This window comes from Athalia rosae, chromosome 6 (assembly GCF_917208135.1).
Source record: "Athalia rosae chromosome 6, iyAthRosa1.1, whole genome shotgun sequence".
Lineage (NCBI taxonomy): Eukaryota > Metazoa > Arthropoda > Insecta > Hymenoptera > Athaliidae > Athalia > Athalia rosae.
In genome coordinates this window covers 7543760-7548759 of record NC_064031.1, presented here as the reverse complement: position 1 = coordinate 7548759, position 5000 = coordinate 7543760, and the positions used below count along the sequence as shown (strand labels likewise).

The window sequence follows — 5000 nt, the reverse complement described above, 5'->3', positions numbered from 1 at the left end:
GACCGAAGCCGGGGGCCTTCGAGATACCGGAAAGTACGCCTATTTAGCAGGCTAGAGTCTCGTTCGTTATCGGAATTAACCAGACAAATCGCTCCACCAACTAAGAACGGCCATGCACCACCACCCACCGAATCAAGAAAGAGCTCTCAATCTGTCAATCCTTCCGGTGTCCGGGCCTGGTGAGGTTTCCCGTGTTGAGTCAAATTAAGCCGCAGGCTCCACTCCTGGTGGTGCCCTTCCGTCAATTCCTTTAAGTTTCAGCTTTGCAACCATACTTCCCCCGGAACCCAAAAGCTTTGGTTTCCCGGAAGCTGCCCGCCGAGTCATCGGAGGAACTTCGGCGGATCGCTAGCTGGCATCGTTTATGGTTAGAACTAGGGCGGTATCTGATCGCCTTCGAACCTCTAACTTTCGTTCTTGATTAAAGAAAACATTTTTGGCAAATGCTTTCGCTTCTGTCCGTCTTGCGACGATCCAAGAATTTCACCTCTAACGTCGCAATACGAATGCCCCCATCTGTTCCTATTAATCATTACCTCGGGGTTCCGAAAACCAACAAAATAGAACCGAGGTCCTATTCCATTATTCCATGCACACAGTATTCAGGCGAAAATAGCCTGCTTTAAGCACTCTAATTTGTTCAAAGTAAACGTACCGGCCCACCTCGACACTCAATGAAGAGCACCGCGATGGGATATTAGTTGGGCCGCCCCGAAAGGCTAAGCCCACCGGTAGGACGTCCCACAATCATGCCAGTTAAACACCGCGAGCGGTGAACCGACAGCGTGGGACACAGATTCAACTACGAGCTTTTTAACCGCAACAACTTTAATATACGCTATTGGAGCTGGAATTACCGCGGCTGCTGGCACCAGACTTGCCCTCCAATTGATCCTCGTTAAAGGATTTAAAGTGTACTCATTCCGATTACGGGGCCTCGGATGAGTCCCGTATCGTTATTTTTCGTCACTACCTCCCCGTGCCGGGAGTGGGTAATTTGCGCGCCTGCTGCCTTCCTTGGATGTGGTAGCCGTTTCTCAGGCTCCCTCTCCGGAATCGAACCCTGATTCCCCGTTACCCGTTACAACCATGGTAGGCGCAGAACCTACCATCGACAGTTGATAAGGCAGACATTTGAAAGATGCGTCGCCGGTACCAAGACCGTGCGATCAGCCCAAAGTTATTCAGAGTCACCAAAGTAAACGGCGGACGGGACGAACCCGCCACCGATTGGTTTTGATCTAATAAAAGCATTCCTCCCATCTCTGGTCGGAACTCTGTTTGCATGTATTAGCTCTAGAATTACCACAGTTATCCAAGTAAATGTGGGTACGATCTAAGAAACCATAACTGATTTAATGAGCCATTCGCGGTTTCACCTTAATATGGCTTGCACTGAGACATGCATGGCTTAATCTTTGAGACAAGCATATGACTACTGGCAGGATCAACCAGGGAGCTTTGTGTTATTGGTAGCTCTTTTCGTGTGTTGCCCCATGCCGCCGAGTCTTTGCCCGGTCGGCCACACGTTTTAATATAATATGTATATCTGGTACCGCACAACTTGTGTACGCGTACTAGCGCTCAGAGCGCTCTGTTCGACTTTGTGTTTCCTCGGGTGAAGACAATTTTTGTCGACTCCCCGGTGCAAATCGTTCGAATTATCCTTCTCGTATCCTTCGGCTAGATTGCAAGCGTCGGGAGTACGATTGGAAATCAATGTGTACCGTCTGCGAACAGACTGTGATACGCACGGAATGTGGCGAGTTGATGCCTCTGTTCGACTGCTTCCCTCGACTTGCGAGAGAAGACTTTCTGGTCACCGCATAAAGGGCCATTCGGTCTTAGACACCGACCCGCGGTTATGTAGTGTCGACGATTCAAATTGAATCATATTTTCTAGACGGAGCGAAGAACTCGCCCCTGCGAAACGTGAGCGCTCGGAAAAACTTTGAACTCGTGAGAGTGGTTCTTACCGGAACGAAACGAACGCCTGTGGTGCGAATCTCCGCTCAGACGAAAAATTTTCAAAATTCGAAAAAAATTTTTGTCTGCGTGTTCGTGACACGGTGAGGACGAAACCATAGCCCCGACAACAAACCCGCAAAGGGATGTCGAGATACGGGCCGAAACAAGTCGAAAGTTCCGAAACCCGAGGACTAGGTGCCGACCGACCGGTCGAGACCGCTCGGTGCATGAAGTATCAACGGTGCCGCTCGGACGTCGGAGCCGGCCGGTCATAACACGTGTTCCTTATGGGGCAAAACAGCAACGCGACCTGAAAAATTTGGCAGTACGTTGGAACTTAGTTCCATGCGAGAATCGTTGGGACTTTGAAAATTTTTCGATCCAACGAGTGATGCGCGACTCTTTCGGACTTTGAAAATTTTTCGATCCAACGAGTGATGCGCGACTCTTTCGGACTTTGAAAATTTTTCGATCCAACGAGTGATGCGCGACTCTTTCGGACTTTGAAAATTTTTCGATCCAACGAGTGATGCGCGACTCTTTCGGACTTTGAAAATTTTTCGATCCAACGAGTGATGCGCGACTCTTTCGGACTTTGAAAATTTTTCGATCCAACGAGTGATGCGCGACTCTTTCGGACTTTGAAAATTTTTCGATCCAACGAGTGATGCGCGACTCTTTCGGACTTTGAAAATTTTTCGATCCAACGAGTGATGCGCGACTCTTTCGGACTTTGAAAATTTTTCGATCCAACGAGTGATGCGCGACTCTTTCGGACTTTGAAAATTTTTCGATCCAACGAGTGATGCGCGACTCTTTCGGACTTTGAAAATTTTTCGATCCAACGAGTGATGCGCGACTCTTTCGGACTTTGAAAATTTTTCGATCCAACGAGTGATGCGCGACTCTTTCGGACTTTGAAAATTTTTCGATCCAACGAGTGATGCGCGACTCTTTCGGACTTTGAAAATTTTTCGATCCAACGAGTGATGCGCGACTCTTTCGGACTTTGAAAATTTTTCGATCCAACGAGTGATGCGCGACTCTTTCGGACTTTGAAAATTTTTCGTTCCAACGAGTGATGCGCGACTCTTTCGGACTTTGAAAATTTTTCGATCCAACGAGTGATGCGCGACTCTTTCGGACTTTGAAAATTTTTCGATCCAACGAGTGATGCGCGACTCTTTCGGACTTTGAAAATTTTTCGATCCAACGAGTGATGCGCGACTCTTTCGGACTTTGAAAATTTTTCGATCCAACGAGTGATGCGCGACTCTTTCGGACTTTGAAAATTTTTCGATCCAACGAGTGATGCGCGACTCTTTCGGACTTTGAAAATTTTTCGATCCAACGAGTGATGCGCGACTCTTTCGGACTTTGAAAATTTTTCGATCCAACGAGTGATGCGCGACTCTTTCGGACTTTGAAAATTTTTCGATCCAACGAGTGATGCGCGACTCTTTCGGACTTTGAAAATTTTTCGATCCAACGAGTGATGCGCGACTCTTTCGGACTTTGAAAATTTTTCGATCCAACGAGTGATGCGCGACTCTTTCGGACTTTGAAAATTTTTCGATCCAACGAGTGATGCGCGACTCTTTCGGACTTTGAAAATTTTTCGATCCAACGAGTGATGCGCGACTCTTTCGGACTTTGAAAATTTTTCGATCCAACGAGTGATGCGCGACTCTTTCGGACTTTGAAAATTTTTCGATCCAACGAGTGATGCGCGACTCTTTCGGACTTTGAAAATTTTTCGATCCAACGAGTGATGCGCGACTCTTTCGGACTTTGAAAATTTTTCGATCCAACGAGTGATGCGCGACTCTTTCGGACTTTGAAAATTTTTCGATCCAACGAGTGATGCGCGACTCTTTCGGACTTTGAAAATTTTTCGATCCAACGAGTGATGCGCGACTCTTTCGGACTTTGAAAATTTTTCGATCCAACGAGTGATGCGCGACTCTTTCGGACTTTGAAAATTTTTCGATCCAACGAGTGATGCGCGACTCTTTCGGACTTTGAAAATTTTTCGATCCAACGAGTGATGCGCGACTCTTTCGGACTTTGAAAATTTTTCGATCCAACGAGTGATGCGCGACTCTTTCGGACTTTGAAAATTTTTCGATCCAACGAGTGATGCGCGACTCTTTCGGACTTTGAAAATTTTTCGATCCAACGAGTGATGCGCGACTCTTTCGGACTTTGAAAATTTTTCGATCCAACGAGTGATGCGCGACTCTTTCGGACTTTGAAAATTTTTCGATCCAACGAGTGATGCGCGACTCTTTCGGACTTTGAAAATTTTTCGATCCAACGAGTGATGCGCGACTCTTTCGGACTTTGAAAATTTTTCGATCCAACGAGTGATGCGCGACTCTTTCGGACTTTGAAAATTTTTCGATCCAACGAGTGATGCGCGACTCTTTCGGACTTTGAAAATTTTTCGATCCAACGAGTGATGCGCGACTCTTTCGGACTTTGAAAATTTTTCGATCCAACGAGTGATGCGCGACTCTTTCGGACTTTGAAAATTTTTCGATCCAACGAGTGATGCGCGACTCTTTCGGACTTTGAAAATTTTTCGATCCAACGAGTGATGCGCGACTCTTTCGGACTTTGAAAATTTTTCGATCCAACGAGTGATGCGCGACTCTTTCGGACTTTGAAAATTTTTCGATCCAACGAGTGATGCGCGACTCTTTCGGACTTTGAAAATTTTTCGATCCAACGAGTGATGCGCGACTCTTTCGGACTTTGAAAATTTTTCGATCCAACGAGTGATGCGCGACTCTTTCGGACTTTGAAAATTTTTCGATCCAACGAGTGATGCGCGACTCTTTCGGACTTTGAAAATTTTTCGATCCAACGAGTGATGCGCGACTCTTTCGGACTTTGAAAATTTTTCGATCCAACGAGTGATGCGCGACTCTTTCGGACTTTGAAAATTTTTCGATCCAACGAGTAATGCGCGACTCTTTCGGACTTTGAAAATTTTTCGATCCAACGAGTGATGCGCGACTCTTTCGGAC

General features: G+C 46.5%; 1 non-coding gene across 1 annotated transcript in view; it reads right to left on the bottom strand.

The window, feature by feature from the left end:
* The window catches only part of LOC125501526, a 1914-nt gene extending 456 nt beyond the window's left edge, over positions 1-1458 (bottom strand). The window contains exon 1 of the ribosomal RNA XR_007279116.1: positions 1-1458. This exon is cut by the window's left edge and continues 456 nt beyond it. This is a non-coding gene — a ribosomal RNA (small subunit ribosomal RNA).
* Between the last annotated feature and the right edge of the window lie 3542 nt (positions 1459-5000).